Genomic DNA, 16,278 nt, shown 5'->3' on the forward strand with positions numbered 1-16,278 from the left:
TCCACGACAAGGGACCGGAATACCTCAACAGACGCCTCAACTTCTACGTCCCCACCCGCCCCCTCCGCTCCTCTGGCCTCGCACTCGCCGCCGTCCCTCGCATCCGACGCTCCACGGCGGGTGGGAGATCTTTCTCCTTCCTGGCGGCCAAGACCTGGAACTCCCTCCCCACCAGCCTCAGGACCACCCAGGACCACTCCGCTTTCCGGAGACTCCTAAAGACCTGGCTGTTCGAGCAGCGATAACCACCCCCTTTGTCCCTAGCGCCTTGAGACCCGCACGGGTGAGTAGCGCGCTTTATAAATGCTAATGATTTGATTTCATTTGATAAATCTCCCTCTTGAGTGGAGGCACCACTCAAGAAACTCAAGAAACCTGCAAAGGACCAGCAAACCAGTGAGGGTAACTTCACTGACAAGTCGATATCTCCGCAACCGGAAGATGCAGCCGGACTCGACGACACACCGACGACTGCCTGACGTGACCAACAACTGTGCCAAGTTGGGTTGCACTGCACCCTCTAGTGGCCGAGTTACGCCAATACCCTGGGTACTGGTCAGCTGACGTCAGACAAGCAGAAAACCAGCTCCCCCAGAGCTGAAAAAGGACAGGAGGAAGCCCCAGTCAAGGGACTTCAGCAACACCCTGGTTGTCCTGTAAGCTGCCCTCAAAGAGACTCACATCCAGCTCCAGTGGACTCCGTTGTGCACAGCATCCAAGACCTCTAAAACGCCCTGCACCTGGCTGCCCTGGGCCTTGCATCGCGGGATCTGCTGTGCGCCACGGCTCCCCAACCCCTTGCAACCTCAACAGCCCAAAGGGACCCCAGGCACCATCTTTAAATCCGCAAACCAGCTATTTTTCCAAGTGGCCCATCCAGGTGACCCTGTGCCAAGAACCTCTCCAACGCTGCTCCTGCTGGAACCGGGATCTGCCCGAGACTCTCCAGCTGGCATAAGGTTCCCACCAACTGCTGCGACCATCCTGCAAAAGAAGAGACTGGTAACTCAACTTTACGATTTTTAATGCAGGTGACTTTGCATTGATTCCTATGGTGCGTAATAATGCACAGAAAGACTAACTTTACCAAAACTTTAAAAAGTCATATTTCAAAAAGTACTTCATATCTCTTAAAGATCTTGGTCTTAAAATTTATATAAAAGTCTGAAGTATTTTTATAAAATCTGGTCTTGAGTTATTCTTTGAGTGTGTGTGGTGCATGATTGGATTTGGGAGTACAGTAAATGTTTAGCACAGCTCCTGGATTAGCCCATCTGCTCGACCAGCTTCCATAAAAATTGGAGCATTAGGTGGTCTACTTTTTGCCTCTGGACCCAACGTGTGGTTGCCTGAACCCCTGCATAGTGTGCCTAGTTTTGCATACTACATAGAGGACCAGCCTCCTACAGCAAGCGGTACTGACTGGATCAATACCTCATAAGCGCCTTCTTCTCCCAGTATCTTATGTATATAATGCACTATCATGGGTATGGACCATGCTAGCTCAAGAAGCAGGTGCGATAACTCAAAATAGCACATGGATGTGAAACAGAGGCAGTACGTACTGTGACGTGCAACAAAAGCGTCAAATTGTCTCAAGATCCCCAAAATGTATACGCACACACACCCACTTATGTTACAATTTGTAGTCTTTGTTATCCATACATTTGCCTGCTCATCCATCCACCCACCCTCTGTCCTTCCAACACCCACCCATGATTGCTTCTCCGCCCACTCACTGTCCTTCTAATAAACACCCCTGTCCGTCTGTCCATCCACCCACGCACTGTCCATCCAACAACTATCTACATCCATCCATCCATTTACCCACCCAATGTCTTTCCAACACTGACCTCCATCCATCAAATTATTTCCCAGGCAGGAGTATAGTATTTAAATATAAATATATACCTAATAAGGATTAAAAATAGGTGACATGCATGCAGTGCCACTACAACTGTTTGCAGCTTTAACATCCGCATATTCTGATGTTGCTGTACGCTAAAGTCAGCATATCTTGACTATGGTGTATCTTGACATAAGCATACTTTGACGTCAGCCTATCTTGACATTGGCATACCTTAATGTTGAAGTATTCTGACATCACCATATATTGGTGTTTACACATCCTACTATGGGCTATCTGTTCTATGCAGCTCTCAACCCTATCTATCCACCATGCCACATAATTCCACTACACAAATCCAATCCATACTACATACAATTCCACAACTAACAATTCCAATCCAACCCACATAATTCTACTCCACACCACATACATCCACTCCATTCTAAACCAAAACACATAGAGAAAAGACATTGGGGGTCATTACAACATTGGCGGTAAAAGGCACTTACCGCCGTGCAGAAGACCGCCAATACACCGCGGCGGCGGCGGTAGTCCGCCACAGCTATTATGACACACATCTCGGAATCCGCCGAAATTCAGACACCCACAAAACTCCGCCACACCAAAGGTCAGTGTTAAACTGGCGAAAACAAAACCTCCACCTCCACGCCAACAGAAACACGCCCATGCTATTACGACCCACGAATCCACGTGGCGGTCTTTCAACCGTGGTATTCCATTGGCGGTACACACCGCCGCGCTCAAAATACACACACATCTCCAAAACACCACCACATTGGACAATTCGAAATATACACACCTGAAACACATACAAACACCACTCCCACACACCCAACACAATATAAAACACACACCCACATCACCCACAAACCCCTACGACCACAATTCACGGACGAAGGCCAGAGAGACAGCACAGCCAAGACAACACCACCACACAGAGGCACACAACACCATCACCCACACAACATCCACGCACAAAACACCACACACCACTACACATCACCACACACATCAACACTCACACCGCCCCACACATCACACACACCACCCGATGTCACGCCAAAGACACCCCCGCTTCTCAGAGGAGGAGCTCAGGGTCATGGTGGAGGAAATCCTACGGGTAGAGCCACAGCTATTTGGCTCACAGCCAGGAAGATGAAGCTATGACGCAGAATCGTGGACAGGGTCAACGCTGTGGGACACCACCCAAGAAATAGGGAGGACATCAGGAAGAGGTGGAACGACCTACGGGGGAAGGTGCGTTCAACGGTCTCCAGGCACAACATCGCGGTTCAGGAGACTGGTGGCGGACCCCCACCTCCTCCCCCACAACTAACAACAAGGGAGGAGCAAGTCTTGACCATCATGCTTCCAGAGGGCCTCGGAGGAGTCGGTGGAGGATGGGACACTGGTAAGTCAAATCTTAATTATCATATCTCCCACCCTACCTGCATGCTATCACACACCGCCACCCTCACCCCCTCCCCTATCACCTCAAATCCTCAATACTGTACTAATTACACAAACCACCCATCCCAACACCAAGCCCTGCATGACACACCTAAGCATGGACACCCCTCACTAAAGCATGCCCACTGCACATACCCAGAACAACCCCCTAACCATCATCACACAAGCCCCCACACAGGAAAGCCTGCACTGGGGTACACAGACACCCACCCATTGCACACCATCACACACACAAACGCATTAATCATGCTCTTATGCCCCTGCAGGAACCAGAAGGACCGTAACCACACCAGAGGGTCCAGACAACACCACTCCACCCCCAGAAGAGGCCCACAGTGACGATAGCAGCTCTGCCCTACTGGATCCTGATGACCAGCCCGGACCATCGTGGGCCTCGGGACAGTCGGTTCCCCTTGCACAGGCACAGCCCAACACTGACCTTCCACCCTCTGGTAACACCAGCACAGCACCCACCCAGCGGGCCCAAACCTCCGTACCCAGGACAGGTCAATCAGTGGTGTGTCCACCACTACAGGGAACCCAGGGTAACCCACCACCCCAACAACAACAGGGACCTGGGGGCAGTGGTAGTGGGCACACGGTCCAGGGGATGGAGGCACAGGAACACAGGGGAACTGGGAGGGCTGCTGTGCGACAGGGGGCAGACAGGCCAAGGGAACCCACTCTCCACGAGGCCCTCACCTCCATCATGGGAGAATACCACCACTCCCAGGAGACGATGGCGACGGTCCTGGTAAAGTTTCAGGAGACCCAGCGCCTGCAGAAGGACCAGTATTTGGGGTTCAGGGAGGAGCTCAGGACCATCAGCTCCGCCCTGGGCACCATCGTAGGGGTGCTGAAGGACATACAGCAGACCCTGAGGGACACCGTGGCACTCCAAGGGGCCCCTGACACTAGCCAGGACGATGAACTGCCCACCACCTCCGCCGGCGCTAGGGACAGGACGCCCCGTCACAGGACCACCACACCATTACCCCACCCCCTGCAGACGGACAACCACCACACAAGCGGTCCCTGAGAGCCAGGAACAGGACAGAGCAAGATGGCAAGACCCCCGCCAGGAAATGAGACCACCCTGATTGTCTCCCCACTGACCCACTTTGTTACCCTGTCCATACTTTAATTGCCCCAGCTACACTTCCTATGCCCATATGGGCAGTGCACCTGTGAGACTAATAGACTAGACTCTGCCATGGACATTCCTCCGCCATCACCCATCCTCATTTTACAACCCCCTCCCATTTCTGAGCACTTCAATAAACACCCTTGAAACACAAAACAATCTGGAGTCAGTCTATGATTTGTTAAAATGTAATATCTATGACAGTGTCAAAATGCGTTGTGAGATGTAAAGGCAACATACCAATGTCACACATCAAAAGTCCTTGAAGGATGCAAGTAGATGACACACGTAGGTAACCACACCTGTGAAACCGTAATGGAAAGAAACAACTCAATTACCAAATAATCCCTATAATTTACACACAGGATAGAGGAAGACGTATGACAGTGAATGTAATGTTCAAACCGAAAATGTTCTCACCTGTGTGTCACTGGAAATATTGCTGTATGACTGACTCCCTGTTGTCGTTGTCTTCTTCCTCAGCTTCCTCCTCATCACTGTCCACAGGCTCCACAGCTGCCACAACACCGTCATCTGGACCATCCTCCTGCAGAAAAGGCACCTGGCGTCGCAAAGACAAATTATGAAGCATCGAGCAGGCGATGATGATCTCGCACACCTTCTTCGGTGAGAAGAATAGGGAACCATCTGTCATATGGAGGCACCTGAACCTGGCCTTAAGGAGGCCGAAGGTGCGTTCGATCACCCTCCTAGTCCGCCCATGGGCCTCCTTGTACCGTTCCTCTGCCCTGGTCCTGGGATTCCTCACTGGGGTCAATAGCCATGACAGGTTGGGGTAATCAGAGTCCCCCAATAGCCATACACAGTGCCTCTGGAGTTGACCCATCATATCAGGGATGCTGCTATTCCGCAGGATGTAGGCGTCATGCACTGAGCCAGGGAACATAGCATTAACCTGGGAGATGTACTGGTCTGCCAAACAGACATCTGTACATTCATGGAATGATAAGTCTTCCTGTTTCTGTACACCTGTTCACTCCTGTGGGGGGGGGACCAGAGCTACATGGGTGCCACCAATGGCACCTATGATGTTGGGGATATGTCCAAGGGCATAGAAGTCACCTTTAACTGTAGGCAAATCTTCCACCTCAGGGAAAATTATGTATCTCCTTAAGTGTTTCAGCAGGGCAGACAACACTCTGGACAAGACGTTGGAAAACATAGGCTGGGACATCCCTGATGCCATGGCCACTGTTGTCTGAAATGACCCACTTGCAAGGAAATGGAGCACTGACAGCACCTGCACGTCAGAGGGGATTCCAGTGGGATGGCGGATTGGTGACATCAGGTCTGGCTCCAACTGGGTACATAGTTCCTGGATTGTGGCACGGTCAAACCTGTAGGTGACGATTACATGTCGCTCTTCCATTGTCAACAGGTCCACCAGCAGTCGGTACACCGGAGGATTCCGCCATCTTCTCACATGTCCCAGCTGACCGCGCCTACGAAGGACAACAGCGACGAAAAAGTCAATTTTCCTCCAGGTATGTACCCACAGTTACACAGAAGACTACACCAAACACAAAACCCTTCCTGTATGTGTGTTGAGTGTAGGCCTGGCTATGTGTGATGCAGAGGTAAATGAAGCCATGTGGGCCCCTGAAATGGTGGCTGCCTGACCTCTAAACTGGGACAATGGGATTGTGGGGTAACAGCGCTGGAGTTGTACACCGTTGCGGTAGGCGGTTGTAGACCGCGGCGCAATGCTGCATTGGTTAACATTGGACCCTATGGGTCCCAGGAGCCAATGAACAGGTGCGCCGGCGGTGATGATACGCACCGCCGCGGACGTCACCGCCATTTTCTATCTGTTCAATCACTAGATACCTGACCTTCGACAGGAGAGGACCTACACTGCAAGTGCTGCTGTGACCTCGGTCTGGAAGCGACAATGGCTGCTGCGTCTGGGGAAAGGGCCCCTGCCTTCACTGCTCAGGAGTTGGAGAAACTGGTAGACGGGGTCCTCCCCCAGTACACGCTACTCTACGGTCCTCCAGACCAACAGATTAGTACACAGGGAGCACGTTGTATGGGCTAGGCCTGGGTGGAGAGGGCTGGTTGTAAGAGGGAAGGGGGCAGAGTTCATGGAACATTAATGCATGTGAATGAATGGGCCACATGGCTAGAGTAGGGAGGGGGCCACTCACATCGACGGTGCAGTTGGTAATGACTGTTCCTCTTCCCTTGTGCATGTCATGTAGGTCAGCGCCCACCAGAAGAGGGACATTTGGCGTGCCATCGCCAAGGAGGTCCGGACCCTGGGGGCCCACCAAAGACGGGGCACCCACTGCCGGAAAATATGGGAGGACATTCGCCGCTGTAGCAAGAAGACGGCGGAGGCTCAGCTGGGGATGGCCTCCCAACGTGGGAGGGGTGGCCGTCGCACCATGACCCCCCTGGTGTTCCGGATTCTGGCGGTGGCCTACCCGGAGTTGGATGGGCACTTGAGGGCATCACAGCACACACAAGGGGGTGAGTACAACCTCATTCTGCGGACTTTGCGCGCAGTAGAGGGGTCTGGGTGGGGGAGGAGGCCTGTCGATGTACCTAGGCTACCCAGAAACACGAAGACTAGGCCCCTCTGTAATGCAGCCCATGTGGCACTCTACCCCACCTCAGTAGAGTGCCAAGTACAGGTATAGTTGCCCCTGTGGCATCCATGTGTGCAGATGTCCACCATAGCCATGTAGGCCATATCCCAGGAATTGCATATGCAGAGGCCAGGAGCACGGCGTAATGCAGGGGTCTGCTGTGTCTGTCTTGTCCGCCAACGGTAGCGGTATGCCATGCACTCAACCTGTTCTTCTTCTATCTCCCCCCCCTGTTTTTTGCTCTCCCTGTTCTTTTGTACATCAGCATCATCAGGCGGAGGTACAGTGGCACCGGAGCACGAGGGAGCTGCATCCCACGTGGCCATGGAGGGCCACACCACAGACTCTGAATGCACCAGTGGGACGGAGGGCGAGGGGAGCTTCACGTCGGCCACCGGATCACCAACCGGCGACACAGACTTGTCCGCCGATGGGGGCTCCCTTGTGGTAGCGGCACCATCTGTGCGCCCCACTTCTACAGGTACAGCCGCCACCTCCCCTACCAGCACCGCCCTCCCAGCAGCACCTCAGCGTTCCCCCGTGCCCGCTCACCCAGGAGAGTGGGCATCACCTTCGCCCCAGGCACCTCAGGCCCTGCCCCAGTCACCCCTGCTGCCTCAGTGAGGAGGCCATTGACCTCCTCAGGTCACTCACTGTTGGGCAGTCTACCATTGTGAATGCCATCCAGGGTGTAGAACGAGAGTTGCAACACGGTAATGCATTCCTGGAGGGCATTCATTCTGGTCAGGCTGTCCTTCAGCGAACCCTGCAATCTCTGGCCTCAGCACTGATGGCAGCCATTGTCCCTGTGTCTAGCCTCCCCCCTCCAACTTCCTCCACCGAGACCCAGTCCCCTGTACCCCAGCCTATCCCAAGCACACCATCAGACCAGCATAGACACACCTCAACACACAAAAGTAGCTCAGGCAAACATAAGCACCACACAACCCACAGGCACTCACACAAGCATCACCCACATGCAAAGACTGCAACATCCACTGCCTCCACTGTGTCCCCCTCCTCCTCTTCTCCCTCCTCCCTCCCAGTCTCGTCTACACACACACCTGCATGCACCACATCTACAGGCACCATGAATCGCACCAGGACACCCAGCACCACAAGCCGCTCACCTGCACTCACCACCTCCACTCCCATTTACACGTCCCCTGTGTCCTCTCCCAGTGTGTCTGTGACGCCCCCTCCCAAAGTACACAAACGCCGGCAATCACACACCCAACATCCATCCACCCTTACAGCACCTGCACCTAAATCACCTAAAGTGACACCTCCTACAAGCACCTCCTCTTCCTCCACTCCCAGACCCCCTCCAACTACCCATCCCAGTGTTCGTCAGAAACTGTCCCTCTGTAAAGTTGACCTTTTTGCCCCCACCCGCCCCCTCCAATTCATCAGTCCCGTCGTAGCGCCTCAGCCAAAAAGCCTCCAATACCAGTGGTGCCTGTTCAAGGTATGTGGAGTGCACCGGCCACTAGGGCAGGCAGTATGACCCAGAGCCAAGGCACTGGCAGCCCACCCCCTGTAAAGGCTCTGAATTTGGGGAGTGGACGACGGGACCGTGTGAAGACTCCTGGTGGGAAAACAACTCACAGGGGTTCCACGGGGATTGGAGAGTCAGCTGTGACTCCACCAAAGGTGGGGAAGGGCCAGAGGAAGTCTGCCCAGCCTGTTGTGAGTATCACAGTGGAGAAGGGCGGCATCATTCACGGTGGTCGAGACGCCACCGCCAGCACCGTCGTCACTGGTCCGGAGACCACCACCGGAGTCATAGCCCAGGAGGGCCCAAGTATCGTCACTGGTCAGGAGACCACCGCCACCACCGGAGTCATAGCCCAGGAGGGCCCAAGTATCGTTACTGGTCAGGAGGCCACCGCCGGAGTCATAGCCCAGGAGGGCCCAAGTATCGTCACTGGTCAGGAGACCACCGCCACCGCCGGAGTCATAGCCCAGGAGGGCCCAAGTATCGTCACTGGTCAGGAGACCACCTCCACCGCCGGAGTCATAGCCCAGGAGGGCCCAAGTATCGTTACTGGTCAGGAGGCCACCGCTGGAGTCATAGCCTAGGAGGGCCCAAGTATCGTCACTGGTCAGGAGACCACCGCCAGAGTCATAGCCCAGGAGGGCCCAAGTATCGTCACTGGTCAGGAGACCACCGCCGGAGTCAGTGCCCAGGAGAGCCCAAGTATCTTCACTGGTCAGGAGACCACCGCCACCGCCGGAGTCAGTGCCCAGGAGGGCCCCGGCTGCCACAGCCCAGGTGGGCTATGAGGGAACGTCATGCCACACACCAATGCCCAGTCTAGGGAACATCATGCCACACACCAATGTCCAGTCTAGGGAACGTCATGCCACACACCAATGTCCGTTCCAGAATCGCCATGGCAAAGCACCGCTGAACAGTCCAGAACCGCCATGGCAAAGCACCGCTGAACAGTCCAGAACCGCCATGGCAAAGCACAGCTGAACAGGCCAGAGACCGCCATGGCAAAGCACCGCTGAACAGGGCATGCACCGGGTAAGAATGAAAAGACCACCACATCAAGCATCCTTATCCCATGTGCAGCTGGGACAGTGACGGGACAGTAACTTTCACGGGGAGACTAATCAAGTCTGGGAACCAGTCCCCCACCAGAGCCACTGGCGGATGTTATCTACTTGCGAAATTGTGGCTTTGCACTCCCCAGGATGGTCCAGTGGGAAAGCCACCCACTGTAGAGACTTGAGAGACTGTGGCTTTGCACTCCCCAGGATGGCACAGTGGGCAACCCACCCACTGTAGAGACATGAGCGACTGTGGCTTTGCACTCCCCATGATGGAACAGTGGGCAACCCACCCACTGTATAAACTTGAGAGACTGTGGCTTTGCACTCCCCAGGATTGTACAGTGGGCAACCCACCCACTGTATAGACTTGAGAGACTGTGGCGTTGCACTCCCCAGGATGGAACAGTGGGCAACCCACCCACTGTAGAGACTTGAGAGACTGTGGCTTTGCACTCCCCAGGATTGAACAGTGGGCAACCCACCCACTGTTGAGACTTGAGAGACTGTGGCTTTGCACTCCCCAGGATGGCACAGTGGGCAAGCCACCCACTGTTGAGACTTGAGAGACTGTGGTTTTGCACTCCCCAGGATGGCACAGTGGGCATGGAGCCCTGTCATGGATCTGGCTTTGCAGTCATCCGGCTGAGGTGCCCCCACTTCCCTTCCCCCTGAGGTGCCTGTAGTATTTCTATCTGATGCCCCGGCAGTGTTCTCTCCGATTGTGGTCAGGTATCTTTTGTGGGCCTCGCCCATGGATTTTTGGACTAGTAGTGCACGAACACTGATATGTGCATATCTGCACTACTTCTCGTAATGTATATATTTCTGCCTGATTTTCGTATATAGCTGTATATTTTTGCAAGACATGTATATTGCTACATTACAATGTTTGAACTGATTTTGCTTTGTCTTTGCATTCTTCCGGGGGGATTGTGGGTTGTTACTGTGATTTTTGTGGATGCATTGGTGTGTATGTTGTAATATGCGAGGGTGGGGGTGGGGGTGTTTCGTGGGTGTCCCCCTAACTTTTGCCTCCCCCTACCCCATGTCGTAGGTGCAGTACTCACCGTTGTCTTCGGACGCGCCACTGTTGTTCTTCGTAGATGAGTAGGAATACAAGGGCCGGTAGAATGTGTAATTCGGGCTCCATGGAGTCCTCGTTCCTCGTGGGATGTGTTCAGGTGAGCGTTTTCCCATTGCAGATATTGTTTCCGCCGTGTTTTTATCCACGGTGAATCCACCCCGGAAAAGGTGGCGGATTGGCCTGTTGTGATACTATGGGCGGTACATTGTCTTCCGCCTGTCTGTTGGCGGTGACCGCCGCGCTGCTTGTCTGTACCGCTGTGGCGGGTGGTGTGTTAAAGTGGCTGTCTTTGTTGGCAGTTTCCGCCAAGGTCATAATTCCCTTTTTTTGTCCGCCAGCCTGTTGGCGGTCTTACCGCCGGTTTAACACCGACCGCCAGGGTTGTAATGACCACCATTGTCATTTACAACGCAAATAGCTCTAACTGTTGCAAGTGCGAGACCTAATGGCATTGCCAATGCTTGTTTTGTTTGTTGCATGGGAAAACACTGTCCTCCAATTGCTATGATTTGCACATTCACTGTGTGAAACATTTTGACGTCCTGGTGCTCTTTTATGCAATATGATGGAAACTTTTATCAGTAAACGTGTTTCATGTATTAAATCTTTTGTACCATGTATTAAATTATTTTATGGAGAGTCCCCCGAAATAAAGTAGCTTTACTGACAAGAACTGATTTCCACTTAGATAACGACAGAGACACTTGTAAGTTGTTGGGACGGAAAGAGCCTCTGCAGGGCCCTGAAGAGCGTGCACTCCTCACTGAACCTAACATGGCGAGTCTCTGAATCATGTGTGTAGTGTACTAGGAGGGCCCCTGCAGGGCCCTGAAAAGCGTGCACTCCTCCCTGAATTTAACATGGTGAGTTTCTGAATCATGTGTGTACAGTGAGGGTCCTTGCAGGGCTCTGAAGAGCGTGCACTCCTCCCTGAATTTAACATGGTGAGTTTCTGAATCATGTGTGTACAGTGAGTTTCCTTGCAGGGCTCTGAAGAGCGTGCACTCCTCCCTGAATTTAACATGGTAAGTTTATGAATCATGTGTGTACAGTGAGTTTCCTTGCAGGGCTCTGAAGAGCGTGCACTCCTCCCTGAATTTAACATGGTAAGTTTATGAATCATGTGTGTACGGTGAGGGTCCCTGCAGTGCTCTGAAGAGCTTGCACTCCTCACTGCACTTACCATGGCGAGTCTCTGAATCATGTGTGTATGCTGAAGATCCCTGCAGGGCACTGAAGAGCGTGCACTCCTCACTGAACCTAACATGGTGAGTCTCTGAATCATGGGTGTACGCTGAAGATCCTTGCAAGGCTCTGAAGAGCGTGCACTCCTCACTGAGTTTAACATGGTGAGTTTATGCATTATGTGTGTATGCTGAGAACGCCTGCAAGGCCATGAAGAGTGTGACTCCTCACTGCACTTAACATGGCGAGTTTCTGAATCATGTGTGTACGCTGAGAATTTCTGCAAGGCCATGAAGAGCGTGCACTCCTCACTAACTTAAGATGGCGAGTTTCTGAATCATATGTGAAGGTCCATGGAGGGCTCTGAAGAGCGTGCACTCCTCACCGAATTTAACATGGCGAGTTTCTGAATCATCTGTGTACGGTGAGCGTCCCTGCAGGGCCCTGAAGAGCGTGCACTCCTCACCGAATTTAGCATGGCGAGTTTCTGAATCATGTGTGTACGGTGAGGTTCCTTGCAGGGCTATGAAGAGCGTGCACTCCTCCCTGAATTTAACATGGTGAGTTTCTGATTCATGTGTGTACGGTGAGGGTCCCTGCAGGGCTCTGAGGAGCGTGCACTTCTCCCTGAATTTAACATGGCGAGTTTCTGAATCATGTGAGTATGATGAGTGTCCCTGCATGGCCCTGGAGAGCGTGCACTCCTCCCTGAATTTAACATGTTGTGTTTCTGAATCATGTGTGTACGCTGAGGGCCGCTTCATGGCCCTGGAGGGCGTGCAATCCTCCCTGAATTTAACATGTTGTGTTTCTAAATCATGTGTGTATGCTGAGGGCCACTGCATGGCCCTGGAGAGCGTGCACTCCTCCCTGAATTTAACATGTTGTGTTTCTGAATCATTTGTGTACACTGAAGACCCCTGCATTGCCCCGAAGAGCATGGACTCCTCCCTGAATTTAACATGGTGACTTTCTGAATCATGCGTGCATGCTGAGGGCCCTTGCATGGCCCCGGGGAGCGTGCACTCCTCCCTGAATTTAACATGATGTGTTTCTGAATCATGTGTGTACGCTGAGAGCGCCTGCAAGTCCATGAGGAGCATGCACTCCTCCTTGAATTTAACATTGTGAGTTTCTGAATCATGTGTGTATGCTGAAGATCCCTGCAAGGCCTTGAAGAGCGTGCACTCCTCACTGAATTTAACATGGTGAGTTTATGAATTGTGTGCATGCTGAAGATCCCTGCAGGGCCCTAGGGAGTGTGCACTCCTTACTGAACTTAACATGGCGAGCCTCTGAATCATGTGTGTACGCTGAAAATCCCTACAAGGCCTTGGAGAGCATGCACTCCTCACTGAATTTAACATGGCGAGTTTCTGAATCATGTGTGTGCACTGAAGATCCCTACAAGGCCACGGAGAGCATGCACTCCTCCCTGAATTTAAAAGGTGAGTTTATGAATCATGTGTGTACACTGAAGATCCCTACAAGGCCCGGGAGAGCGTGCACTCCTTACTGAACTTAACATGGTGAGTTTATGAATCATGTGTGTACACTGAGGGCCAATGCATGGCCCTGGAGAGCATGAACTCCTCACTCGGTTTAATAATATGGCGAGTTTCTGCATCATGTGTGTAAGCTGAGGGCCTCTCCATGGCACTGGAGAGCGTGCAATCCTCACTGAAGTTAACATGGTGGGTTTCTGAGTCACGCCTACTCGCTTCTCCTGTCTTAAATTGTCTGCCAGTCCCCTAAAACCAAGCCCTATGATCGCTCATGAGGAACATAGATGTTGCAGGCATGTTTATCTGATGAATGTGTAATAGGGTGAGCATGCCCAGGAGCAAGACCACTTGCTCCCCAATTATAGTCATAGTGTTAGAGCGCTTCCATCCCCCTGATCATTTAAGCAGCCAGATATGAGGGAAGTGACTCAGAAGGACAGACTCCTTTAATGGCTTCCTGATAGGGTACATTCCCTGCAACGATTGGCACTCCTGTCACTAAAACCAACAGCACCAATGACAACTGAACGCGTTATGTTTGCAGTCCCAATTGGTGGGCACTCGAATTCAAGGCGCCTGTAGGTAAGCATATTGTGACCCGTGAGAATCTCCAGTGTTCCGTTTATGAACCTCTGGCCTTTGGAGCTCAGCTATGACTGAGTACCCTGCCATGAGTACCCTAATGGAGCTTGGAACTTTAATCACTATAAGGTGTTGTTGAAAGTGGTTTTCAGCTGCACCCTCCAGTGTCCACCTTTTACAATAAAGTCCACTGCTGTGTAACTGGGAACACAAGGCTCTGCTCAGGTTACGCATGAAGGTATGTAGACACACACACATGTACTCATGTGTAGAGGCTGGGCGAAGAAGAATGCTGTCTGGCTCAGCCTTGCGTCTGTGCGAAGGTAGCACTGTTGAAGATGGGACACAGAATAAACTGGTCATGACCTGCTAAGCCCATATATTTCAATTGAAAATTTTAAATTTTAAATAAAATGTTGCCTTTTTTGTTAGCCGAATTGTAAAATAGGTAGTGTTTTAAACGATTTTGTTGCACTTTGAGTAAAGTGAGGCTAAAAAACAATTTTTCAGTGGCAACAGTTAGGAAGGAAATTAACATGTCTTTCTCATAGTTTTGGGTCCCAAATGCATATCTAGAGTTAGCAAAGTGCATTTGTGTTTCTACTTTAAAAGTGACTATGGGGGTCATTCTGACCCCGGCGGTCTTAGACCGCCGGGGCCAGGGTCGGCGGGAGCACCGCCGACAGGCTGGCGGTGCCCCGCAGGGCATTCTGACCGCGGCGGTAAAGCCGCGGTCAGACCGGCAACACTGGCGGTCTCCCGCCAGTGTACCGCCGCCCTATTGAATCCTCCAAGGCGGCGCAGCTTGCTGCGCCGCCGAGGGGATTCCGACCCCCCCTACCGCCATCCAGTTCCCGGCGGTCCGCCCGCCGGGAACCGGATGGCGGTAGGGGGGGTCGCGCGGCCCCTGGGAGCCCCTGCAGTGCCCATGCCACTGGCATGGGCACTGCAGGGGCCCCCGTAAGAGGGCCCCTACAAGTATTTCACTGTCTGCTTGGCAGACAGTGAAATACGCGACGGGTGCAACAGCACCCGTCGCACCTTCCCACTCCGCCGGCTCGATTACGAGCCGGCATCCTTGTGGGAAGGGAGTTTTTCCCTGGGCTGGCGGGCGGTCTTTTGGCGACCGCCCGCCAGCCCAGGGAAAAACTTAGAATACCCTCCGCGGTCTTTCGACCGCGGAGCGGTATTTCGGAGGGGGAAGTCTGGCGGGCGGCCTCCGCCGCCCGCCAGACTTAGAATGACCCCCTATATGTCTCTGAGTCAGCCTTAATACCATCCATGCTTTGAGTTAACCTTGCCAAGTCAGTCTCTGGGCTCAGGAGGCGGCAGTTCAAAGCACCTATTAAAAGTAGATGCATTCTATGGGATTAACCTTGTCCTTGGAGGGGATACTGGTGGGAAAGAAGTCTCAGTAAGGTAACTGCCCGTATCTCACTAATCCTTCTAGCTGATGTAAGTGCTAGTTGTAATGTGGTTTTCCAAGTGAGATATTTTAAGTCTGCCCTGTGGGCTGGTGTGAACGGTGCTTCATTAACTTGCTTAATACGATACTGAGATGCTAAGCAGGAGGTGGCTCCTTTACTAGAGGGAAAACCCTGAAAGCCCTTTCATGAACTGTTTGATGATCCCTGATGACCAAAGAGGGTGATTTACCTGTTCTCCTAAGACAAGATATTGCTGCTAGATGTACCTTTATGGATGAATGTGCAAGGCCATATTTTGCAGAGTGCTGTAGATATGGTTACTTCTGCTCAGGAGTTGAACAAAATGGGTGTAAACATTTTCTGTTGACACCTGATACAGAAACGCTTCCACTTCAGCTTATATGACTTGTTTGTGAAGTCCGCTCTTGCCTTAGCCAGAATTTCTCTACAATCAGTGGAGATGTTTAGATGTACGAACTCATCAAATTCAGAAGCCAGGCCGATAAAGGTGGAGACATCGGATTGGGGTGTGAGATCTGGCTCTTATTCACTGTTAATAATGTCGGACTGGGTGTCAGTTGTATGTGGGGTTGCTTCAACACTAGGACTAGCTCTGTGTACGAGAATTGTCTGGGCCACCTGAGAACAATGAGGATGATCCTGCATGGGTCTCTCTTCATTTTCCTTAGTATCTGCCGAATTAGAGGAATTGGGGTAAAAGCGTAAGCAAATATTTTCGACCATCGTATCGAAAATGGATTTCCACATGATCCTTTCTTGTGATGCCAGCTTGCGCAATACTGGCATTTCTGGTTGTTTCTGGTCGTAAAGAGGTCG

This window comes from Pleurodeles waltl, chromosome 8, assembly GCF_031143425.1.
Source record: "Pleurodeles waltl isolate 20211129_DDA chromosome 8, aPleWal1.hap1.20221129, whole genome shotgun sequence".
NCBI classification, from domain to species: Eukaryota; Metazoa; Chordata; class Amphibia; order Caudata; family Salamandridae; genus Pleurodeles; species Pleurodeles waltl.